Source organism: Coregonus clupeaformis, unplaced genomic scaffold (assembly GCF_020615455.1).
Source record: "Coregonus clupeaformis isolate EN_2021a unplaced genomic scaffold, ASM2061545v1 scaf0151, whole genome shotgun sequence".
Lineage (NCBI taxonomy): Eukaryota > Metazoa > Chordata > Actinopteri > Salmoniformes > Salmonidae > Coregonus > Coregonus clupeaformis.
Genome location: NW_025533606.1, coordinates 142,228 through 169,708, shown reverse-complemented (window position 1 = coordinate 169,708; position 27,481 = coordinate 142,228). Strand labels below are relative to the sequence as shown.

The 27,481-nt window shown below is 43.8% G+C and overlaps 1 protein-coding gene across 1 annotated transcript in view; it reads right to left on the bottom strand.

Annotated features, from left to right (window-relative positions):
• LOC121557224 (mannosyl-oligosaccharide 1,2-alpha-mannosidase IC) overlaps positions 1-27,481 on the bottom strand; it is a 144,115-nt gene that overhangs the window by 50,239 nt on the left and 66,395 nt on the right.

Below are 27,481 nucleotides of genomic sequence, written 5' to 3'. Positions count from 1 at the left end.
CAGGACCTTGAAATGCTTCTTCGAAGCCACTCCTTCATTGCCCGGGCGGTGTGTTTGGGATCATTGTCATGCTGAAAGACCCAGCCACGTTTCATCTTCAATGCCCTTGCTGATGGAAGGAGGTTTTCACTCAAAATCTCACGATACATGGCCCCATTCATTCGTTCCTTTACACGGATCAGTCGTCCTGGTCCCTTTGCAGAAAAACAGCCCCAAAGCATGATGTTTCCACCCCCATACTTCACAGTAGGTATGGTGTTATTTGGATGCAACTCAGCATTCTTTGTCCTCCAAACACGACGAGTTGAGTTTTTACCAAAAAGTTATATTTTGGTTTCATGTGACCATATGACATTCTCCCAATCCTCTTCTGGATCATCCAAATGCACTCTAGCAAACTTCAGACAGGCCTGGACATGTACTGGCTTAAGCAGGCGGACACGTCTTGCACTGCAGGATTTGAGTCCCTGGCGGCGTAGTGTGTTACTGATGGTAGGCTTTGTTACTTTGGTCCCAGCTCTCTGCAGGTCATTCACTAGGTCCCCCCCGTGTGGTTCTGGGATTTTTGCTCACCGTTCTTGTGATCATTTTGACCCTACGGGGTGAGATCTTGCGTGGAGCCCCAGATCGAGGGAGATTATCAGTGGTCTTGTATGTCTTCCATTTCCTAATAATTGCTCCCACAGTTGATTTCTTCAAACCAAGCTGCTTACCTATTGCAGATTCAGTCTTCCCAGCCTGGTGCAGGTCTACAATTTTGTTTCTGGTGTCCTTTGTCAGCTCTTTGGTCTTGGCCATAGTGGAGTTTGGAGTGTGACTGTTTGAGGTTGTGGACAGGTGTCTTTTATACTGATAACAAGTTCAAACAGATGCCATTAATACAGGTAACGAGTGGAGGACAGAGGAGCCTCTTAAAGAAGAAGTTACAGGTCTGTGAGAGCCAGAAATCTTGCTTGTTTGTAGGTGACCAAATACTTATTTTCCACCATCATTTGCAAATAAATTCATTAAAAATCCTACAATGTGATTTTCTGGATTTTTTTTTCTCAATTTGTCTTTCATAGTTGACATGTACCTATGATGAAAATTACAGGCCTCTCTCATCTTTTTAAGTGGGAGAACTTGCACAAATAGTGGCTGACTAAATACTTTTTTTCCCCACTGTAGTTTACTCGCTCGCCATCGAAACATTACTAGGCACCCCGACCTATGTCCACGATATCTCCGTCTCTTTCTCATGCGAATGACGGGGATTTGGGCCTTGTCGGGTGTCTGTAGGATATCCTTCGCATCCGACTTGTTGAAGAAAAAATCTTCGTCCAATACGAGGTGAGTAATCGCTGTCCTGATATCCAGAAGCTCTTTTTGGTTATAAGAGACGATGGCAGAAACATTATGTACAGAATAAATTACAAATAACGTGGAAAAACACACATAATAGTACAATTGGTTAGAGGGCTGTAAAACGGCAGCCATCTTCTCCGGCGCCATTCATACTTTTCAGATGTGTTAATATATCAGCACTTTGTAATTGCTCAAGAATTTCCAGTGTACCCCAGTCTAAATAACTAGCTTTCAAGTGTCTAAAATACAGATTATTTCAAGGATATAAAAACAACAAGACCAAATACAAACTGAAAGAGTTGCGGTTAGAATGATCATACTTTGGTTTAGTTACGATTTTATTTTAAATGTCACCGACAGGAGAGAGGAAAGGTGGCCAAAGGCAGAGACGTGTCCCAGTGCATCATGGGTAGACGCGCTAGACAGATGCCGTCTTGTCCAAATCAATGTGGGAGAAATCAAAACAAATATGCCACGGTTCTCTCCCTTCACCTCCATCTTTCCCTCTCTCCCTCTTTCCAAGTTGCCATGGATACAGGTAGTCAGACAATGTGATTCAGAACAGAGAGCTTGACCACTGGGATCACCCTGCCATTAGCATGAACTGAATCATCCATTTCTAGGACATAAGTACAATGGGGAATAACACAGGCCATTATGATAATTGTCAGTAAAGATATGCATTTTCTGTAATAATCATGAAAATGTGGAGTATCATCACAATGACTATTCCCACAATTACTTTGAATACAGCAACCATATAACTAATAAGCCTGTTACGGATCGAATCAGTAAAACCATTCAAATTGCTCGCTCTCCCATCATGTAAGTCAAGGATTATTTTCCAATTTCCACCATCTCAGTGATGGAGTGCTCTTCAGGCTATCCGCTAAAGTAAATGTCACTGCAAGAATGATCATGAACCTATCCACAATCTCCACAAATCACCGCCTCACAGGGAATAAAGCCTTGCCATTTAAACACTATTTGATTGACATCTGCCAAATCCCTAGCTAGCACACGCCAGACCAAGCCTGTAAGGCACTTTGTGATGAGAGTGGGGGGGTGAGTGTGATTGTGTGCCTGTCTATGTATGTGTGTGAGAGGTGTGAGTGTGTGCATCTGTGTTTCCATCTCTCCATGTGTGTGTATGTGTGTATCTGTGCTATGTGTGTGCATGTGTGTTGCCTACATGTCTCTGTGTGCTAGTCAGCGCTTCTGCAGCTCATCCATCACCTTGGTGAGGGGGTGGGGGGATGAGGGGTCGTGATGGCAGCGCATCAAGGCTGAGCAGGCCCAATCAGCAGAGCCCTCTGTCTCTAATGTAGTGATAGATTGGCCCGTCTGCCCCATGTTACACAGCCCCGCTCCAGCTGGAGCCCAATGTCACAGGCATCCTGCCCATCCTGTCCGCCGGGCCACTGTCTGCAGCGCAGCAGAGAGGGTGCAGAGCGGGGAGAGGGAGGAGGGTAAGAGAGGTGTCGGCTGGCAGTGCCAAAGAGATAGATGGGACACAAATGATTGATTTCTTACTTTCCTAGAACTCTGTGTGTGGGGAATGTGGATACTTTTGAGCTTAAGTGAGCGAGAGAGAGAGAGAGAGAGAGAGAGAGAGAGAGAGAGAGAGAGAGAGAGAGAGAGAGAGAGAGAGAGAGAGAGAGAGAGAGAGAGAGAGAGAGAGAGAGAGAGAGAGAGAGTGCGTGCGCATGCTCACACCCTCACACATTGCAGTGCCATTCATTTGTACCACATTTGTACACACTAAATATGACATCTACCACCTGGCTTCTGTCATTCTATGATAAAACAGCTTCCTGTTAGGGTGGCAGCTGGCCCAGTTTCTAGAAGACCAACTCCATCCATGCTAGCTTTCTGCAGAGTATTACTGAACTGTACACATTTACATTTTTTTGTCATTTAGCAGACACTTTTATCCAGAGCGACTTACAGTTAGTGAGTGCATACATTTTCATACTGGCCCCCCGTGGGAAATGAACCCACAACCCTGGCATTGCAAGCTCCTGAGTGGCGCAGTGGTCTAAGGCACTGCATCGCAGTGCTAACTGTGCCACTAGAGATCCTGGTTCGAATCCAGGCTCTGTCGCAGCCGGCCGCGACCGGGAGACTCATGGGCGGTGCACAATTGACCCAGCGTCGTCCAGGGTAGGGGAGGGAATGGCCGGCAGGGATGTAGCTCAGTTGATAGATCATGGCGTTTGCAACGCCAGGGTTGTGGGTTCGATTCCCACGGGGGGGCAGTATAAAAAAATATGTATTCACTAACTGTAAGTCGCTCTGGATAAGAGCGTCTGCTAAATGACTAAAATGTAATGTAAAAATGCAAGCGCCATGCTCTACCAACTGAGCTACAGGGGACACAAACCTCCATCTCAGAACTACAGTGCCTTGCAAAAGTATTCATCCCCCTTTGCGTTTTTACTATTTTGTTGCATTACAACCTGTAATTTAAATGGATTTTTATTTGGATTTCATGTCATGGACATACACAAAATAGTCCAAATTGTTGAAGTGAAATGAAAAAAATTACTTGTTTCAACAAATTCTAAAAAGTAATTAACGGAAAAGTGGTGTGTGCATATGTATTCACCCCCTTTGCTATGAAGCCCCTAAATAAGATCTGGTGCAACCAATTACCTTCAGAAGTGACATAATTTAAAATTAAACAAACACGTTTGGTGTTCGCCAAAAGCCATGTGTGAGTCTCCCCAAACATATGGAAGAATGTACTCTGGTCAGATGAGACTCAAATTGAGCATTTTGGCCATCAAGGAAAACATCTGGCGCAAACCCAACACCTCTCATCACCCCGAGAACACCACCCCCACAGTGAAGCATGGTGATGGCAGCATCATGCTGTGAGGATGTTTTTCACTGGGACTGGGAAACTGGTCAGAATTGAAGGAATGATGGATGGCGCTAAATACAGGGAAATTCTTGAGGGAAACCTGTTTCAGTCTTCCAAAGATTTGAGACTGGGACGGAGGTTCACCTTCCAGCAGGACAATGACCCTAAGCATACAGCTAAAGCAACACTCGAGTGGTTTAAGCGGAAACATTTAAATGACTTGGAATGGCCTAGTCAAAGCCCAGACCTCAATCCAATTGAGAATCTGTGGTATGACTTAAAGATTGCTGTACACCAGCGGAACCCATCCAACTTGAAGGAGCTGGAGCAGTTTTGCCTTGAAGAATGGGCAAAAATCCCAGTGGCTAGATGTGCCAAGCTTATAGAGACATACCCCAAGAGACTTTCGTCTGTAATTGCTGCAAAAGGTGGCTCTACAAAGTATTGACTTTGTCTTATTTCTTGTTTGTTTCACAAGCAAAAATATTTTGCATCTTCAAAGTGGTAGGCATGTTGTGTAAATCAAATGATACAAACCCCCATTTTAATTCCAGGTTGTAAGGCAACAAAATAGGAAAAATGCCAAGGGGGATGAATACTTTCGCAAGCCACTGTAGACCGTAATTACGTGCTGTGGCCTAAGTCTCCACGCATATTTTCTTTTAAAAGCAACTTATTCTTTTATTTTTTTGGCCAGGCTGTCATTGTGCAAACCCTATTTCTAACAAAACTACAATGATAAATTCCCTATCCTGGTCTCCAGGGGAATCGAAGGAAAACATCCCTTTTGTGAAGTCAGCAATTACCTGTCCTTGACCAAGGATGCATCCCAAATGGCAGACTTTTCCCTATATAGTGCACTACTTTAGACCTACAGTATACAGTATAGGGGATAGGGTGCCATTTGAGACGCAGCCCAAGTGTTTTTCTGTGGACTGAGGGAGAAGGAGAAACACCCAGTGAATAAACCTGTACAGTACATAAAATACTGAACACTACACAGACAATGAAATAAATCAATAACAGCATGTGAATAGCCTTACAATAAGCTAGTATCCATTAGTGTATCACTTTCTGTGGTGAAAATCACTTTGGATATTGATATATTTTTCCAAGTGAGTAAATTGGTTCGAACATCTCTGCCTCCAGCTGTGTCTGGCTACCTCCCGCGGTGTTAATGTGTTGGCTGCCTTTCAGTTTTCAAAACGTACCACCCAGAATGACAATATTACCCCACAAATTAGGAGGCTTCAAGGAAAACCATCAATCAATAATGGACTGTGATTTAAGCCTGTCAATCACACTGGCTGGAAGCAACATAAAATATAATGGGGCGGCGTTAGCAGCCCTCCTAGAGAAGGTAATGTCATCAAGTATATGAATTCACCACAGTACATCTACAAAACCCACTGACAGGTTGTGAGCCATCAATCAACAGAAATCACATTAGAAAATCTTGCTCTTTCATTTAGACCACTTTGCAATCCAACTATGGACGATCCGAGAGAACTAAAATATGCATCCATATTCAAGAAGAGTTAAAAAGATGGGGGGTGGCAACAATTCATCCACGTTTATGAGTGGGAATCAGGATAATGGAGCATCAAAGAATCGAATGGAGCCTTTATTCGATAGCTTGAGAGCCGTGACATAGGTTCTCATTGGCTGTTTCCTTCTACCACATTGTCCCTACTCCTGCCCCAGGTATCACGTGTGGAGAGGAAAACTAAAGAGAGTGTAAGAGATGAGAGGGGATAGAAGGATAAGGCTTCAACTTGGGGATTAGAAGACTTGAACCTGAACCTGGACTTTCATAAGACTGCATACTCTTGAATGCTGTCTATGATCTTTAAATGCTTCCAGTGCTACAGAGAGAGAAAGTGAGATAGAGACAGAGAGAGTGAGAGCAAGTGAGAGAGAAAGAATGGGAGAGAGAGATGGAGAGAATCTGTATAGTTTGAGCCACTTGCCCATAGGGAACATAGATCAGAGCGTGTCCACAGGTCCTATGGGACTGTGCTAAATGAGCTCTCTCCCCTAACACTATGAAGCCTTATCGCCATAGGAAGAGCATTTGTGAACGGACTCCTTTATCTCACAGACATCTTGGTGGGATAAGCTTGGTCAAGCTTATAGTAGAACCAGCTGGGAGGCCAGGGAGTGAAGGGAGAGCAAGGAAACCCATGCATTTAGCTGGGGAGGACAAGAGCATAGTAACAAACCAAGCCAAGAAAAGGAGAAAAAAAGAACAGATCGAGAGAGGAGAGAAACATAAAAAGCTGAGGAGGAAAAGAACAGAAATGGCCATTTGTGGAAAAGAAAAAGAGGGAGAGAGAAAGTGGATCATGGTCACCGGCTGCTTTAGTCCAAACGCTCCTCTCAGAGTATTTAATAATATACACTATATCACCATCAGCACATCGCAAAATCTGTACTGTGGAGCGGTGAGTGAAGGACAAGGCTCCATTACCCCACGGATCTGTCGTAAAGCAGACACACACACACGTACACACACCTAAACAGGGGACATGCCAGCGTTGTAACGATACATAAAAGTCAGGCTGGGGCTATTTGCTATTTCCGAGCTTCCCGCCTCCACCTCGCGGTCGTTCATCCTTTCGAATCATCAACTCCGGGGGACCACTTCCAAATCTCTCCTTGTGTTGCTTGCCTGCTGCCTGCTAAAAGGCCAGCCCGTTAGTTAATTGCAATTACACTAAATAAGAAGAACCAGATCAATTACAGAGTCGGCCTGTTCTTGCTTGCCTGTGTGTGTGTTTTTGTTTGTGTGCGTGTGTGTATGTGTCAGTGTTTGTCTGTGTGTGTTGAGGGTGGGTTGGTGTGATAGTTGCTACATACACAGAAATGCAGGTGTGGAAGCCCTGGTGGGTAATCCAATAATATACCTGAGCGATTGGACCGATGCGAGATCTCCCGCGAGTTAGGAACGAGATAATAAGTGATTGCTATTCCCCAAGCTGCAAAGCTACATGCAATATTATTCATTATTCATCTGGTAATTAATTACTGCACCCAGGCCTTCTACCTGTCTGGCAATTACAGTTTTTTTCAATTGCTTAAGCACCATTTTGAAAACAGGGCCCGGTTTTTCAAACCCCTTCACACAATTAGCACAACACTACACCAAAGTAGCACAACACCTCAGATCATTTGCAAAATGGAACACTTTTGTCAAAACTATACAATGTCTTATAAAAACCTTATTTTGTTGTCATAACATAAACCCAACCATCATATGGTCTGATTCTGTTTGAATCAGTTAAACACTCCTGTGCTCAACCTAAAACACTTTTAGCATTTACACAGAGAAAGTGTAAAAATAAATTCACCAACACCACATGACACCAATTGTGCAGACTAATGAAAATATGTATTTATTTTCATGTACTCAAGTCAGTCAATACTGAACATTTCAACAAAACATTCATAACAAAACATTTTCCAGTTTTCATACAGTATTACTGAACGTACCATTGTACTGTAAGCTTACAGTAATACTGTAACATAAATTACATATCCAGTTCAGTACCGAATAAAAAAGAAATATAACCTAAACATCTCTCCGCCTAGCTGGATCTGGCCACAGGGCCTCGTCAACATCACAGGCTATATTTTCATTTGCAAGGCAACGTGGGAAGAATCTTTTGGAGTGACGAATCCACCCTTGTATGGATGCTGCTTCAATTTGATCACATGCTTCCACCATAGCTTGAATGAGGGCCATCTGGACATAGGGCCGGAGATCATAAACCTTCCACCGCCATGCTGAGAAGAACTCCTCAATGGGGTTTAGTATGGGGGAGTATGGTGGAAGGTATTGAAATATAAATTGTGGGTGTTGATGAAACCAGTTTTGGACCAGAGCAGAACGATGGAAAGCTACATTGTCCCAGACGACAATGTATTGCATCTGGTCCCTTTGGTTTGCTGCTGTGATAATATTATGTAATCTGTCAAAAAATTTAAGAATGAGGTCAGTGTTGTAAGGACCCAAGTTGGCATGGCGGTGGAGGACCCCATTCTGTGTAATGGCAGCACAAAGGGTAATGTTACCCCCATGTTGCCCTGGTACATTGACAATAGCCCTGTGGCCAATGATGTTTCTTCCCCTTCTTCTCACTGTTGTCAGGTTAAATCCAGCCTCATCAATGTATATAAACTCATGCGGGACTTGCTCCGCATCCATTTGCAAAACTCTCTGAAATACAGCAAAAGATCACATTGTGTAGATCAGTTTACTGTAGGTCTGCTATACAGTAAAATTACATGTACAGTAAAAAGGTTGTGTGTGCAGTACACAATACTACAGTCAGTGAACAAAACGTACCACCACATATTCACGCCGCAGGCCTTTCACCCTGTCTGAATTTCTTTCAAATGGCACTTTATACAGTTGTTTCATCAGAACTTGATGTTTTTTATGGATACGGGCTATTGTTGACAGAGAGACCTGTTGGACATTATTGAAAATTCGGTGATCATTAACAATATGGGCTTGAATTTCTCTAAGTCTGAATGCATTATTGGCCAAAACGAGTCTCTTGCTCCTGTGTGAATATGGGGCCCCTCCCTCCTTGGTGTTCTCGACATTCAATCCTATGTTGGCCAAACAAAATACATGTAGCTTACTGTAAAATGATACAGGAATAGATACTGTTGACATAGTACATGCAGTAAGCTATGGATTTTCTGTTGACAGAAGATACGTTTCTCACCTGTGCTCTTGACGAAATGTCCGAACTATTGATGCCACCGTGTACCTGCTTAGGTTAGGCTGTACTCTCAGTCCAGCCTCCCTCAGTGTTAGTCTGTGGTTTATTACATGGTCCACAATTGTAGCACGAATTTCATTACACAGATTTGGTTGTCTTCTTCTTTGTGCATGTCCTACCCCTCCTCCAGGTGTTCCTCTCCCTCTCCCTCTCCCTCTTCCTCTTCCTCTGACACCATCCATTTTTTAAAAAGACAGGTGAACTTACCTGTTGCCTTTTTATAGTGCTTAAACCGGATTGGTGTGTCTACAATTAAGCACCAGTGTGTGTGTGTCACGCCCTGACTCTGGGGACTCCTATTTGTTGAGTCAGGGTGTGTATATTTGATGTTGTGTTGTTCTATGTTATAGGTTCTAGTATGGGTATTTCTATGTTGGCCGGTGTGGTTCCCAATCAGAGGCAGCTGTCGCTCGTTGTCTCTGATTGGGGACCATACTTAGGCAGCCTATTGGCACTAGTGGGTTGTGGGATCTTGTTCCGTGTGAGGTATGTTGTTTGTGTACCTTGGACTTCACGTTTCGTTTCTTGTTTTGTCGTTGTGTTTATAAGTCAAATAAACATGTATGCATATCACGCTGCGCCTTGGTCTGACCCGTTCATGAACGAACGTGACAGAAGATCCCACCAAACGAGGACCAAGAAGCGTGCCCAGGAGGAGCGAATGGGCAAATTGTGGTCATGGGAAGAGATATTTGCGGGGAAAGGGCCATGGGCGAAGGTAGATGCCCAGGCAGGAGAGGAGCAACGGCAACACAGAGGACGCCGGTCGAGGAGGAAGCCCGAGAGACAGCCCCAATAAACATTTTTGGGGGGGCTAAAAGGGTGGTTGGCGGAGCCTAGCATTAGAGCAGAGCCAACTCCCTGTACTCACGCGAGGAGGCGTGTGACTGGGCAGGCTCCGTGTTATGCGGAGCTACGTACTGTGTCGCCAGTGTGCCGGCACAGTCCTATACGTCCTGTGCTAGCACCACGCACGTGCCGTGCGAAGATGGGCATCCAGCCAGGATGGGGTGTGCCGGCTCAATGCTCCTGGTCTCCAGTACGCCTCCTCGGTCCCGCATATTCTGCGCCGGTTCTACGAGCTGTATCGCCAGTACGCGTGCACAGCCCAGTGCGTCCTCTGCCAGCGCCCCGCACGTGTAGTGCGAAAGTGGGTAGCCAGCCAGGACGGGTTGTGCCAGCTCTCCGCTCCAGACCTCCAGTCCGCCTTCGCAGTCCGGTCCAGCCCGTTCCTGCTCCTCGCACAAAGCCAGTGGTGCACGTTGCCAGCCCGGCCCGGCCTGTTCCTGCCCCTCGCACCAAGCCAGTGGTGCGCGTCGCCAGCCCGGTCCGGCCTGTTCCTGTCCCTCGCACCAAGCCAGTGGTGCGCGTCGCCAGCCCGGCCCGGCCTGTTCCTGCCCCTCGCATCAAGCCAGTGGTGCGCGTCGCCAGCCCGGTCCGGCCTGTTCCTGTCCCTCGCACCAAGCCAGTGGTGCGTGTGTCCAGTCCGGCACGGCCCTTGCCCGTTCCACCGGTGCCTAGTCCGGCACCAGTCAGCTGCTCCAGTCCGGAGCCAGAGCAGTCCGCTCCACCAGTGCCTGATCCAGCTCCGGTCAGCTGCTCCAGTCCGGAGCCAGAGCAGTCCACTCCACCGGTGCCTGATCCAGCTCCGGTCAGCTGCTCCACTCCGGAGCCAGAGCAGTCCACTCCACCGGGGTCCAGTCCAGCTCCGGTCAGCGGCTCCACTCCGGAGCCAGATGAGTCCGCTCCACCGGTGCCTGATCCAGCTCCGGTCAGTGTCTCCACTCCGGAGCCAGAGCAGTCCGCTCCACCGGGGTTCAGTCCAGATCCGGTCAGCGGCTCCACTCCGGAGCCAGAGCAGTCCACTCCACCGGTGCCAAGTCCAGCTCCGGTCAGCGGCTCTAGTCCGGAGCCTGAGCAGTCCGCTCCACCGGTGCCTGGTCCAGCTCCGGTCAGCGGCTCCAGTCCAGACCCAGACGTCAGCCCCTCTCCAGGTTCGGGGTCTCCCACACCAGGGTCCAGAAAGGGCTTGGAGTATAGTGGGAGGAAGGAGAGGGGAAGCAGCGCGCCGAGGTCCAGACCAGACCAGAGGCGCAACAGGGAGGCGGAGAATAGGTGGTGGTCACGCCCGGAGCCGGATCCGCCTCCGAGGCAGAATGCCCACCCGGCCCCTACCCTGTTAAGTAAAGGTTGTGCGGTCGGAGTCCGCACCTTTGGGGGGGGGGGTACTGTCACGCCCTGACTCTGGGGACTCCTATTTGTTGAGTCAGGGTGTGTATATTTGATGTTGTGTTGTTCTATGTTATAGGTTCTAGTATGGGTATTTCTATGTTGGCCGGTGTGGTTCCCAATCAGAGGCAGCCATCGCTCGTTGTCTCTGATTGGGGACCATACTTAGGCAGCCTATTGGCACTAGTGGGTTGTGGGATCTTGTTCCGTGTGAAGTATGTTGTTTGTGTACCTTGGACTTCACGTTTCGTTTCTTGTTTTGTCGTTGTGTTTATAAGTCAAATAAACATGTATGCATATCACGCTGCGCCTTGGTCTGACCCGTTCATGAACGAACGTGACAGTGTGCACACCTGGTGGCTGTGTTTAACCAATTGGTTAATGGGTGTGTTCATTTGAAAGCCTTTGCTTTGAGGAAATGACATCATGATACATTTCTGTGTCAAATGCATACAAGTGTGTTTAGTGTTTTGCAAATCACTGTGTGTAATGTTTTGCAAAAAGTGTGAAGCTGACAATGTGCTTAGAGTTGTGCAAATCTAGGCCGGTGTTTTGCTCCTTGAGTGTAAGGTTTTGCTAATTGTGGGAAAGTTTTAATTTTACTGTAATGTGTTGCTTTTATGGTGCTTAATTAATAGCGCACTGTATCGTCATGAAAAACACACAGTAAATTACATTCTAAATGAATATCAGAGAATGGCTTCCACAGTGTTTCACTATGGTAGCCAGCCATCGATGACATTGAAAGATTAATCACGGACAGTGAGATCAGATAAGACAGAAATACTCTCCTTGACTAAATTGGAAAGTTTTTCATAACGTTGCTACAACGCTGTGGCAATGTTAGAGGACACGTTTTTATTTTTACGTGGCATGGCCTTGAAATAACTCAGGTATTCGTTTCCTGACTATTTGTTGTCCTTGTTTAATTCTGTGAAGCATTCCTTTCATGCTGATTCTTCTTGAGACAGTGTGCTGATGTGAATAGGTGCTGTGTGTGCATCTATTGCATTGTGTCCACACACACACACACACACCCACACCCACACCCACACCCACACACACACACACACACACACACACACACTGAATTCACAATGCCTTCTTGGCAACATGAATTGTGATGTCTGTTGTGAGGATGAAAACAAGACGCCATCAAACTTCCTTCCCCTTTGCCTCTATCTGTCATCAACTGCGAAAAACAAAGGGCAAGACCCCTGCCAGGTTTACACCGCTCTACTTTTCTAACTTTTCTCCAAATATGCACATACAGTATATATGTAAGAGATAAACAACAAGGGGTTATGGGTTCTCTGGAAATAATGCATGATGGGAAAGGTGCGCCACAACACACAGCAGAGTTATGACAAGGCAGTTTCACACCCAGACTGAAAACAAAGCAGACATATCGAGCGGCTGAAGCACTAAATGGGAGAAAGAGTGACTAACTTTAATTAATCCATTCAGCTGCGACCACGGTGCTCCACAAGGCTGTGTGTGTGTGTGTGAGAGAGAGTGTGTGTGTGCGTGCATGTGTGTGTGAGAGTGTGCATGCCTGCGTGCATTCGTGTGCATATATGTGTCAGAGTGTGTGTGTGACCTAACATGCTTATCTCCTCAGTCACAAATCAACCACAATCTCCCCACTATGGAGAAAACCTTTTTCCTGGAAGACATAGATCACTAGCCAAAGCCACCAGGATCAATACCATACACTGTTTAAAGCTGTGGTCTTTGACCCACAAAGACTGTTATATACTGTGGCCTATAAAAATACACTTTACAATCCTTTTTCTTAATTATGAAAGCTAAGGGGCCATACTTTGAATGGGGTTTATTGTTGTAGTAGAACTGTACAGTGCTGTACATTTGTTTCTGTTCAGAATATACAGGGTAGCCTACAGGCTACAGAGGCTATATTTTCCATTAAGTCAGTAAAAAAAAAAAAGTTGCACTCAACATGAAAAATAGATTAGCTTTCTTTTCCAGCTCTCCATCATTTGCTGTAATGTTTCAAACTGACTTCTCTGAACAATTCTTCCTCTGAGAAAAAAACACTTCTCCTCATTAAGCACTTTAATGTATTTTTAATTGAAGGGAATACATGAGCAGCCTGAAGGAAAGAGGCTGACAAACAGAGTGGAGGATTTGTAGTCGGGCCAAAAACTATTGCTCCTCTGAAAAAAGGGGACATGACTGGTCAGTCCTGGTGTGGACTCTCAATACTAGCCAGTAGCTCACTTCAGCTTGATGGCCTGTGTGCTCAGCTCAAAGAGTGACAGAGATAGTGGCCGTGTCCGAATACCAATACTTGCGTCCTAAATAGTAGGCCATTTGAGTATGTGAAAAAATAAAGTTTTATAGTATGTGACATTTAGAAAATTGAGTATACTTCAAATGCCCGGATTTCATACTCATTTTCGGCTTTGACAACAGCTGATAATCAGATATGGGGACGTGCTACCGAAATTAACCAATAATGTGAAACAACGCAATTGTGCATGCCGCATTCTCAGTATGTGAAATTATCAAGTTTTATAGTATGTGAATTTTCAAAACTTGAGTATGGTTTAAATGCTAGGATGTTATACTCATTTCAGCTCTTCATCTTGTAGAATTCGATGCACGCGAGTCATAGGCCCTAGTTCTCTTCAAGTAGCCAAACAACAAAACTAGGCTACTTAATTGGGAAGATGCGGAATAGTGAAGCTTCTGCGGTGGTGTTCAAATGTAGGCTAAGTCGTTTTTGTTCTCCTTAAAATGATCACAAGTATCGCATCGTAGGCTACATCTTTGAAAACAGAAGTCTTTTGGATTTCTGTTTTCTCATTGAAAAGTGTTTCTTGTTCTCTTGGCCTTCGTCAGAGCTGTGTGTGTGTGTGTGTGTGTGTGCGTGTGCGTGTGTGTGCGCGTGTGCATGTGCGTGAGGGGACTTTGCTATTCAAATAATGATGCTTTGAAAATGGGATGCAAGGCTGTTATGTGGGCTATGCAGAGTCAGAAGAAAAGAGCTAGAGGCCTGGATTCCTCAAAGCCCTGCATCATTAACGACAGCCTAATTATCTGAAAGATTCAATTTTGTTTGCTGGTATCAATGTTGTGACTTGTAAAAACAAGGAACCAGGATTAATCAGACTCTCTCCTCAATAGGGTTTGGGTTGGGGTTAATTTGGGCATGGGTCAAAGCCTGGGTTGCACACTGTAGCAAGAAGCAGCATAACGTTTTGCAACGGAAAACGAAAATGAGTGTTTCTTATTGGACAATGTCAGGTAGTCCCTCCCTGCTCCAGTCCGTTTTCCTCCATTTGGTGCCTAATGAATACACCCCTGCCCCTGCTAAATCCCATTGTCCTTTAACCTGAGCAGTGCAAAAGCTTTTGAGACCACTAAGAACTGCATAAATACTAATTGAACTGAGGTCACCCCAAAATGAAAGAGAGAAAAAAAAGGTTGTCCCAAAAATAAAGAGAGTGGAGGCAAATACATGATAGAGGTTGTTAAATATCAAAAGGGAAAAAAAGAAAGAGAAAAGGCCTAAGGTCCTTCTTTGTTATCTTTCTTCTCACATCAAATTGACCAATTAAATTCTTAGCATCAATGAGAGCTCAACCTCTTTTATGCTCTTCACCAATAGTGTGCCAGTATTGATGATTGACAGAATTATTCTGGAATGGAGAAGTGGAACGGAAAGAGGTTTATAGTATCAAGCTGAGCTATTAGCCTATACAAGCTTTAGCATACATAAAATGCATGCTCTAATGCATAATGCATGGGAACATAAAATACATAATACATGTAGTAGCTATGCTACTATACAGTATGCTTCTTGGTCCAATGCTTTCTTACTATATAATGATGTACCTCGTAAGAAGTCCCACAAATGGGATTACATGTTTGTACATATACACACAGTAGAATGAAGCTTTGCAGCAGTAGAATCGAGCACTTTCTTTTACTGCTAAGCCCACAGACCCAGATACAGAGCACAGCTGGTTACTGTGTGATTATGATGATCCACTTTGATCTGCAGGAAATTTAATGTCTTTTTAGACTTTTAAGCTGTTGAGCGAAAAAAGGCACACATGCACATAATTTGTACACGCACACACACAAACACAGGTACAAACGCACGCACACACACACACAGACACACATACGCCATCCTCCACTGTAAGAGTCTTTGTAATCCGAGAATTGTGAATTACAGGGTTTTGTCTAAATAGACTGGGATTTACAAAGACATATTGCGAGAGGCAGCGTGGCAGGATTCCTTGATTACATTGGCAAGAGGCAGAGCTCTCTCTCTTTTTTGGGGGGCAATACTGTAGTAAATATGGGTTGACACAGTAGGGTTTTATTCCCCATAGGATCTCCTAACTCTCTGCATACAACAGGTTTGGGATGTTGAGGCAGGGACAGAGACAAGGACATTAACATGCAAGCTTAAATTCTGAGGAAAAACATGTTTATAGATACTATGTCAACATGCGAATGGAATCAGGTCAGTGCTCATCAAATACATGACACCTGAGATTAAATGATGATTTCTGTCTGACCTCTCAGAAAGCCATCATTGGAAACACTCCAAACATCTGACATATAAATTGTAATCTAGCAGTTGTTATGTTGCCATGGACAATACTGCTACAATCACCCACAAGTCATGGCTGAGGACAATATCCCTGTACTAGCCATGATTGTACTATACTGTATGACAGAAACATTCTCATACAGTATATGACCCTCCCAACACACTACATTATCCTACCAGTCATGGCACTGCATAATGATTTATACCCTATCTGCGTAGACAGATCCCTGTATCCACATTCTGATGGATATATTTGTATTTGTATTTATTACGGATCCCCATTAGCGGCTGCCAAGGAGGTCTCCTTGTACCACAGGGGTTGATATAAATTAAATTGCCTCCCCCAACTTTCCCTGAAGAAAAATCCCCTGGAGGATATTACACACACACACACACACACGCAAGCACACACAGGCACACACAGGTCATCTCCAGGAAGGTGATATATTTTCTATGGAGTGGATGGGTGAGAGAGAGCAGAGAGAAGATGAATAGAGGTGAGTGTAAGACAGATACAGTGGAGAGGGTAAAAGCTGAGGGAGGGAAAAAGAGATACAGTATTGTTGAGAATTAGAGGGAGAGTGAAACAGCAGTCTGCGAGGGGAGAAACCTCATTCAACACGGAGGAATTCTCAGCTGTGTAGTGATGGTGTCGTGTGTGTTCAGCGTGGTGTGTGTGAGTATTCAGCGTGGTGCTTGTGTGTGTGTTTGGTGTGCTTTGTGTGTGTTCGGCATAGTGCAGCATGGTGTGTTCAGCATGGAAGCAAAAGTAGGTCACCCAAATAGGAAAACATTAATAAATAAGGCATTAGCTACAGACGAATTCCATCCCCCGCACCGACACTTTCTGAAATTGTGGTCATTCATTGACACTCACAGGAATGGAGGCCGGGGGACCTATTCTCCTGTGACACCGCTGACGTGGAGCCCCGACTGGCACAGGAAGAAACTGACACTAGGTCAGTGAACCAGGAGAGGTGGAGAAGACTCTTAATCAGCACCTGTCTACTTCAGGGGTATATTAATGCTCTTTCCCCTCTGTCCTCTCTCTCTCCCTTTCTATCTCTCTCTGTCTCCCTCTCTCTTTCCATCGCTCTCTCTCTTTCCATCTCTCTCTCTCTGTAACTTCTCTCTCTCTCTCTCTCTCTCTCTCTCTCTCACACACACTCTCTCTCTCTCACACTCTCTCTCTCCTAAACAAATGAATGTACTTCCCTCCCCACTGCCTCTCCTTCTGCTGCTGCCTGCCTGCATGCCTGTCCTCCACTCTGCCCACAGCAATTTTCACACAAGGTTGACTGAATTCTCTCCCTCCCTTTTACAGCCTACTCCTACTAGAGCAGTGGTATTCAAAGTCGGGGTCCCGACCCCTAGTGGGTTGCTGGGGAATTGCAGTGGGGTCGCCAAATTAAACATATTAGTAACATTTCAACTATCTACTAACCCTAACCCTAACTTTAACCCTAACCTTAACCCGTATCCTAACCCTAAAATGAATCCATACCCTAACCCTAGCCCTAACCTTAACCCTTACCCTAACCCTTATTCTAAACCTAATCCTAACGGTAACCTTAACAAGCAGTTGCTTATCAACAGATAGTTTGTTGATAGTATGAAAATCCGGACTATCCAAGTAAAGTCTGACCGATTATTTTATGGGACAATATAAAAAGATAATTAGAAAAATAACATTTTATTGAGTAAATGTACAGTACCAGTCAAAAGTTTGGACACAACTACTCATTCCAGGGTTTTCCTTTCTTTTTTACGATTTTCTACATTGCAGAATAATAGTGAAGACATCAAAACTATGAAATAACAAATATGGAATCATGTAGTAACCAAAAAAGTGTTAAACAAATCAAAATATATTTTATATTTGAGATTCTTCAAAGTAGCCACCTTATGCCTTGATGACAGCTTTGCACACTCTTGGCATTCTCTCAACCAGCTTCATGAGGTAGTCACCTGGAATGCATTTCAATTAACAAGTGTGCCTTTGTGGAATTTATTTCCTTCTTAATGCGTTTGAGCCAATCAGCTGTGTTGTGACAAGGTAGGGGTGGTATACAGAAGATAGCCCTATTTCTTAAACGGCACTGACCGCCACTGCTGCCAATATAAAGAAAACATCAACATAAAGTGTCTTAATAGGGTTTTGGGCCACCATGAGCCAGAACAGCTTCAATACACCTTGGCAACATCAATTTCTACAAGTGTCTGGAACTCTATTGGAGGGATGCGACACCATTCTTCCACAAGAAATTCTATCATTTGGTGTTTTGTTGATGGTGGTGGAAAGCACTGTCTCAGGCGCCGCTCCAGAATCTCTCATAAGTGTTCAATTGTGTTGAGATCTGGTGACTGAGAAGGCCATGGCATATGGTTTACATCATTTTCAGGATCATCAAACCATTCAGTGGCCACTCGTGCCCTGTGGATGGGGGCATTGTCATCCATAGCCATGCAAGCCATGGTAGCCAAAATAATGGGCAAAATAATGGCCAGCCAAGCATTTTTATACATGATGACACTTATTAACTCAGGAAACATACCTGTGTGGAAGCATCTGCGTTCAATATACTTTGTATCCCTCATTAACTCATGTTTCCATTATTTTGGCAGTTACCTGTACATGCTACGTCATGTAATATGATGTCCTAATATGGACATCATACAGTGGAGTGAAGTACAGAAGTTTGTTCTCCCTCTCATTCTTCGTTTGAGGTTGTGTAGTGCTATTGGGTTACGGTGTGCCATCCCATCCCACACTGCCCGGCCCACGACAACGGGTCTCCTGGAGCGAGATTTATCGTTTCTCCAACCACCACCCCTCTTCTGCTGCCTTTCCCTCCACACATGGTAAGAGAGGCAGATTGAGAAGCCACTTTTTCCTGGAAACATTCTCAAATTTGCAGGGAACGTAAATCACTTTAGACAGTGAACAGGGGGTATCCGTACAGGTGTGTGTGTGTGTGTGTGTGTGTGTGTGTGTGTGTGTGTGTGTGTGTGTGTGTGTGTGTGTGTGTGTGTGTGTACTAGGGTTTCCGTTAGCTGGTAATAGCCGACTTTTGCCCCCCCACAAAAAATGAAAATCCGCTAAATACAATTGGTGCCAGCCAATCCCATTGCGAAATAATGGATTTTAGCATATTCATTGATTGAAATAGCGCGAGAGATGATCGATGTAGCGCGAGAGATGCTGATACAGCTCAAACAGCTGTTTGTTGCTGCTGGAGTGAAACATATGCTTTAATAAGCACAATCATTGCACAACAATTCTAAAGGCAATTGCTCGTAAAAAAACAATGGGCACGATTAAAAAGAACTACTATTTTTATTTATGCACTGGTAATTGAAGCTCGCTTCCCTTTCGCCATTCAAGTGCATAGGCAACTAGGCAGGCTTCAGCGCGTCACACACCACTTTGCAATGAGCTGGAGGCAGTACGCATTTTGAAAACAAATACTTAATTGTTTGAAACTTGAACATTTTACTACATACTGTATTATGAGGCATATCTTACCTTGCTTCACAGTAGCCTAGCCAAAATCCAACCAAACGTGCAGGCAATTATTTTATAAAGACTTCCACATGCCATTGAAACAATTAGCCTTTTTTTCTCATGTTCTATTGGTTTTCAAATCAACTTTCTTTCATTGTCCATTAGCCAAATGCGCAATCCTAATCATATTAGCAACCCATGCTAGTTGTTGCATGTTTAGATCTTCCCTCTTTTTCTAAAGGATATTTTCATCTCTGTCACATGAAACCGCTCACAATGGTGTTTTCCCGCTAATTGCATTATGGAACTAACATTCGCGCGTAGCCTACAGCCTTTTGCAGGTTGCTGCCCTTATAATGTGAAGAAATAATAGTTTATCAACATTTTATGCTAAATGTTCTGGTCTGTTGCGTGAGCCTTATTGCTTTTTAACGTTTTTTGGATGTAGCCTAGGCCTACTGGTTGTATGAATTTGGAATCTGTTGTCCCACAACTGTCCCAGAGTCTGTTTGGAATAGGCTATTCTTTCTCGCACAGAATGACAAGCTGACCAATAGAACAGGTAAACTTTTCTACAATGGGGGATAGTAGATTGACATAGGCTATTGATTTTGCTGTTCATTACTTGTCTTGTTGGCTGAGGAAAAGTAAAATGTGGGCAGTTATTCTAACATAGCCGTGGGTTTCAAGTTTGGGGAAGCTAATTTTCATCATAAAAATGCACCTTCATATTAAAACATTCCATACATCCTCGCATTTGCAGACATATGTAAGATAGCCTACTATTCCTAATGTGATGATTAGATTGTATAGTCATAATGTAGGCTAATAATATAACTCGATCACTGTTTGCAAAAAAGACTGTTCAATGCACTGCGTAGTGGCGTAGAGTAGGCTGTAGGCTATATCAGATAATATATACCTACATTTCTTCTCCTTTCTTTGCACAGGAAAATGTTGGCCTTTTATAAACACATTTCATGCAAATCTCCTACACTTTTTATGACTGGAGACATTAGCAGAATCTTTTTAATACAACAAAAATTACAGGGTAGCCTACTCTCCTCACACTGACAAACATATCAATAAAAACAACTTTGTCTGATCCATATGTTAGGCCTACGAAAAGAGGAAACACAAATACAATTTGACGTCCATCTAACCTGGAGGAGGAAATTATTGTAAAGAAAAAAAATTGGCACCGACCCAATGATAAAGACAGTGAATATGCACACTCACCGGGATATGGCCGATGTTAGTGCGCTGAATTAAGTTCCACATTTTTTAAAACTAAAAGACAGCAATAGCCATTTGTTTTCCAAACAGTTTTTCCACAATTGTATTTTTAAATATTGAGATATGCCTGGCTGGGTCGCTCTGCTTTTCACTGACAGTCGCAACTGAACAATCATCCAAATCTAACATCTTCAAATTGCTCATCGGAATTCGGTAAGAATGACGCACACCGTTGCAGCCGTTGCATGTTCTGTTAAGATGAATTACCATAAACTAAATGTGATTTCTGTCATTCTGAGAACCATGGGTGGACATCCTAATCAGGTTATTCAACCAATGCATATGGGTCCAGTACATTTCTTAAATGTCAAGTAAATTAAAATACTGCCTGTCAAATGTCCGGTGCCACATTTTCCTAACTGTGTACATATTATGGGACAGCAGAACCAGTTTCACTGGAGGACATTCGGCAGCACCTGATGGTAAATTGATGTTGAAGAACAATGATGACTCCTTGTGGGATTGAGGTGGAGAATTGAGAAGTGCTTAGATTAGGCTGGAGTAATACCTGACCATTAATAATGCTGTTGGTATGATTGTGTCTGTTGCTGTGGCAGATAGAGACCCATGGGGGTCCTTGGCTTACAGTTAGAGCACCACCCCCAGATGAAGTACCTTGCATAAAGGGCTCTCTCTGGTCAGTGCTCTAGCCACAGTGCTGAGTCGTTGATTTATGTTATATGCTGTATTCTTCAAGCGCTGTTTCACTCAGGTTGTTCTGTTAGTATACTGCTGTACACTCATAGAAAGAAAGGTGCTATCTAGAACCTTAAAAGGTTATTCAGCTGTCGCCATAGGAGAACCCTTTGAATACACTTTTTTTGTTCCAGGTAGAATCATTTTGGGTTCCATGTAGAACCCTTTCCAAAAAGGGTTAACCTATGGTGACAGCCAAAGAACCCGTTTGGAGTGTACCGTACCCACCAGTCTATGACATGCAGCTGTAAAGTTGATTGTGCTGTTTGTTCAAGATGTAACCTGTACAAGGACACTTGACTAGGGTGAAGTCACCTAAATTCCATTCATTTTGGCCAGCAGATTCTGTAAGTCAGATAACTGTATACAACTTACTCACCTCTTCATGGACATGGCAATTTCATCTGAAACCCCAAGCTCTGTTAAATGGGAACCAAGATGATAATTTTTACTTTTGATCTGTCCAATAAAGTCATGATTGTATGTGTGAATGACTGCGTACATGTGCATACACATGCTTGCATCTGTGCTTGTGCGCGCATGTGTGTCTGTCTGTGATAGTATTCTGAATTTCTCTATTCCCATGCACTCGCACAGTGGTATTCAAACTTTTTCAGTGGGGACCCCATTTTGTTCTCCAGAATTTCTGGGGACCACATTTTTTCACCACATCCCACCCCAAATCTAATGATTACATTTTCATCTCTCTAAGAGAACCAATACATACAGTACCAGTCAAAAGTTTGGACACACCTACTCATTCAAGGGTTTTTCTTTATTTTGACTATTTTCTACATTGTAGAATAATAGTGAAGACATCAAAACTATGAAAAAGCAAATATGGAATCATGTAGTAACCAAAAAAAGTGTTAAACAAATCTAAATATATTTTATATTTCAGATTCTTCAAAGTAGCCACCCTTTGCCTTGATGATAGCTTTGCACACTCTTGGCATTCTCTCAACCAGCTTCACCTGGAAGGCTTTTCCAACAGTCTTGAAGGAGTTCCCACATATGCTGAGCACTTGTTGGCTGATTTTCCTTCACTCTGCGGTCCAACTCATCCCAAACCATCTCAATTGGGTTGAGGTCGGATGATTGTGGAGGCCAGATCATCTGATGCAGCACTCCATCACTCTCCTTGGTCAAATAGCCCTTACACAGCCAGGAGGTGTGTTTTGGGTCATTGTCCTGTTGAAAAACAAATTATAGTCCCACTAAGTGCAAACCAGATGGGATGGTGTTTTGCTGCAGAATGCTGTGGTAACCATGCTGCTTAAGTGTGCCTTGAATTCTAAATAAATCACAGACAGCAAAGCAACCCCATACCATCTCACCTCCTCCTCCATGCTCCACGGTGGGAACCACACATGCGGAGATCATCCGTTCACCTACTCTGCGTCTCACAAAGACATGGCGGTTGGAACCAAAAATCTCTAATTTGGACTCATCAGACCAAAGGACAGATTTACATCGGTCTAATGTCCATTGCTCGTGTTTCTTGGCCCAAGCAAGTCTCTTCTTCTTATTGGTGTCCTTTAGTAGTGGTTTCTTTGCAGCAATTCGACCATGAAGGCCTGATTCACACAGTCTCCTTTGAACAGTTGATGTTGAGATGTGTCTTTTACTTGAACTGAATGGTTTGATGAGCATGAAAATGATGTAAACCATATGCCATGGCCGTCTCAGTCACCAGATCTCAACACAATTGAACACTTATGAGAGATTCTGGAGGGGCGCCTGAGACACACATACACACACACACACACACACACACACACACACACACACACACACACACACACACACACACACACACACACACACACACACACACACACACACACACACACACACACACACGCCTGTACGGATACCCCCTGTTCACTGTCTAAAGTGATTTACGTTCCCTGCTAATTTGAGAATGTTTCCAGGAAAAAGTGGCTTCTCAATCTGCCTCTCTTACCATGTGTGGAGGGAAAGGCAGCAGAAGAGGGGTGGTGGTTGGAGAAACGATAAATCTCGCTCCAGGAGACCCGTTGTCGTGGGCCGGGCAGTGTGGGATGGGATGGCACACCGTAACCCAATAGCACTACACAACCTCAAACGAAGAATGAGAGGGAGAACAAACTTCTGTACTTCACTCCACTGTATGATGTCCATATTAGGACATCATATTACATGACGTAGCATGTACAGGTAACTGCCCAAATAATGGAAACACGAGTTAATGAGGGATACAAAGTATATTGAACGCAGATGCTTCCACACAGGTATGTTTCCTGAGTTAATAAGTGTCATCATGTATAAAAATGCTTGGCTGGCCATTATTTTGCCCATTATTTTGGCTACCATGGCTTGCATGGCTATGGATGACAATGCCCCCATCCACAGGGCACGAGTGGCCACTGAATGGTTTGATGATCCTGAAAATGATGTAAACCATATGCCATGGCCATCTCAGTCACCAGATCTCAACACAATTGAACACTTATGAGAGATTCTGGAGCGGCGCCTGAGACAGTGCTTTCCACCACCATCAACAAAACACCAAATTATTTACATTTACATTTTAGTCATTTAGCAGATAGAATTTCTTGTGGAAGAATGGTGTCGCATCCCTCCAATAGAGTTCCAGACACTTGTAGAAATTGATGTTGCCAAGGTGCATTGAAGCTGTTCTGGCTCATGGTGGCCCAAAACCCTATTAAGACACTTTATGTTGGTGTTTCCTTTGTATTGGCAGCAGTGGCGGTCAGTGCCGTTTAAGATGAGGGAGGACATTTTTTTTTTGTAGGAGCATGGCCTTATTTCTATTACAGCATATTAGATTACTGTCATTTATATTCCATTCGCCCAGTTCAATGCAACGGTGATAGGTTTAGGCTATTACATGATACTCAAATGTTCCCTATACCCATCATGAGGTTGCTACAACCTAGCCTATGAATGAAAGTTTACAACGTAGGTGCACACAGGTCGAGAGAAAAAGTTGAGGTGACAGACAGTGACAAATGGACAGACAGTGACACATTCAATACCGCCTTGCACAATTTTGCCTGCATCTAGATGATATAGGGTGTAATCATTAGTCCAACAGTTGCAAACGAGAGTTTCTATTGGACAAATTCAGGTATGTTTATCCCCGTTTTGTTCCGTTTAAGAAATGTTTTTCAACAGAATCGGAGGAATGAATATACCCCTGATCACACGTAAACACAGTTAACTTTCATAAAAGCCACATTGTATTCCTTCTCGCATCTATGCGCTCTCCTCCTCTCATCTTTTCCCTTCATCGTTTATGGACGTGAATGCACAACACATCAGCTGTTTGTGACCAGGCGAAAAAACCTTTCCAAACCAAACCATATCATAACCGCTACACGCAGCCTACATCGTTGTCACCATATTAGACGGTTGGGCTCCCGAGTGGCGCAGAGGTCTAAGGCATTGCATCTCTGTGCTAAAGGCGTCACTACAGACCCTGATTAGATTCCAGGCTGTATCACAATCCCATAGGGCGGCGCCCAGTGTCGTCCGGGTTTGGCCGGGGTAGGCCGTCATTGTAAATAAGAATTTGTTCTTAACTGACTTGCCTAGTTAAATAAAGGTTCAATCAAAAATAATACAAAAAATAGCTAAAGTAACATCATAGTCAACATAGCTAATAGAATTAACACGTTGGTAAACCCGCTACAATCATGCAGTAACGTTGCAGTCTAGCAGTTACACCGGCGGGCCCCGGTGGCAATAAATTAGTAAAACCAAAAGCTTACCTTGACTTGGAAGAGTTCCAGTGTTGTGTTGGATAGTCGTAGCCAGATAGCTAACATAGCATCCCTCTGTTTGAGCAGGGTGTTTGAGTAGGCTAAGCTAGCTAGCTGCATTTGCTAGCTAAGTAAGTGTAACTGAAAGTGAACAAAAATGATGAAATTGCACTCTTGCTTCTCCTTCATTTTGGAAGAAATTAATTTGTTAAAAGCTGTTCAACTATTGTCTTTCTCTCTCTTTGAGTCAACTATTCACCACATTTTATGCACTGCAGTGCTAGCTAGCTGTATCTTATGCTTTCAGTACAAGATTAATTATCTGATCCTTTCATTGGGTGGACAACATGTCAGTTCATGCTACAAGAGCTCTAATAGGTTGGAGGATGGTCCTCCCCTTCCTCCTCTGAGGAGCCTCCACTGATTGGCAGTTACCTTGTACAGTATGTCCTAATATGTACACTACCAGTCAAAAAATTTGGACACACCTACTCATTGAGGGGTTTTCTTTATTTTTACTATTTTTTACATTGTAGAATAATAGTGAAGACATAAAAACTATGAAATAACACATATACAGAAGATAGCCCTACTTGGTAAAAGACCAAGTCTATATTATGGCAAGAACAGCTCAAATAAGTAAAGAGAAACGACAGTCCATCATTACTTTAAGACATGAAGGTCAGTCAATACAGAATATTTCAAGAACTTTAAGTTTCTTCAAGTGCAGTCGCAAAAACCATCAAGCGCTATGATGAAACTGTCTCTCATGAGGACCGCCACAGGAATGGAAGATCCAGAGTTACCTCTGCTGCAGAGGATATGTTCACTGGAGTTACCAGCCTCAGAAATTGCAGCCCAAATAAATGATTCACAGAGTTCAAGTAACAGACACATCTCAACATCAACTGTTCAGAGGGGACTGTGTGAATCAGGCCAAGAATTGCTGCAAAGAAACGACTACAAAAGAACACCAATAGGAAGAAGAGACTTGATTGGGCCAAGAAACAGGAGCAATGGACATTAGACCGGTGGAAATTTGTCCTTTGGTCTGGAGTCCAAATTGGAGATTTTTGGTTCCAACCTCCATGTCTTTGTGAGACGCAGAGTAGGTGAACGGATGATTTCCCCATGTGTAGTTCCCACCGTAAAGCATGGAGGAGGAGGTGTGATGGTGTGGGGGTGCTTTGCTGGTGATACTGTCTGTGATATATTTAGAATTCAAGGCACTCTTAACCAGCATGGCTACCACAGCATTCTGCAGCGATACGCTATCCCATCTGGTTTGGGCTAAGTGGGACTATCATTTGTTTTTCAACAGGATAATGACCCAAAACACCTCCAGGCTGTGTAAGTGCTATTTTACCAAGAAGGATAGTGATGGAGTGCTGCATCAGATGACCTGGCCTCCACAATCCCCCGACCTCAACCCAATTGAGATGGTTTGGGATGAGTCGGATGGCAGAGTGAAGGAAAATCAGCCAACAAGTGCTCAGCATATGTGGGAACTCCAGATTCTATCCCCCTCACCTCCAAACATGAGAAAAATTAGGGAAGATATGAGGAACGCTTCCTGGGCAAACAGACAATTTGTTTGCCAACTTTGGATTAATATGAACATTTCCACTGTATGCTCTTTCAAAGAGCAATTTACTATAAGAAGTAAAACCATTAATAATTGCAATGGGTATAACCAATGATGACAGTTGTGTGTGAATTAATTGAAGCTCAAGCAACAGGCATCCATACCAAAAATCTAAACTGAGCTTAGTGCTATGTGGGCTGTGTGGTGATATAATGTGACAATATAGATTTTACACACTGTTCTTTTCCACATATATTCATATTTCACCAACATTCCGCCGAAGAGAAATGCTGAGCTTTCTCTCCCTGACTCACTCAGCCTCCAAATCAATGTCCATTAAGCCGACTCAAGCGCTCATATGTCATTGGATTCGTTTTCCATTAATTTGGCATCAGCATGGATTGTCCCCACTTCATCTGAGCAGACTAGAGCATCATGCCATGTACCATGCTTATGCAGATGCTATTTTCTATAGCACGCTTGACCTCCAATCTGTTCATATTACATTGGTAATAGATTGATAATGTAGAGGGTCACGTGCAGATGTGTGCCTGCGCTGTATGTTTGTGAAAGTAATGTGGTCATGCTGGGAAAAGGGCATGTGGGACTTATATGAGCTGAGAAATGTTTTATACAGTCTATGTGATGAGATTTCCTGTTTCTGTTTGTGTGTGTGTGTGTGTGTGTGTGTGTGTGTGTGTGTGTTTTATGACTTAACAACACTATTTCACACAACTCTATCATTCAAACCGCAGGGCCAAATCTCAATAAAGGAAGAGACAGGTTCTTCCTGTATTGAGGGGTATAAT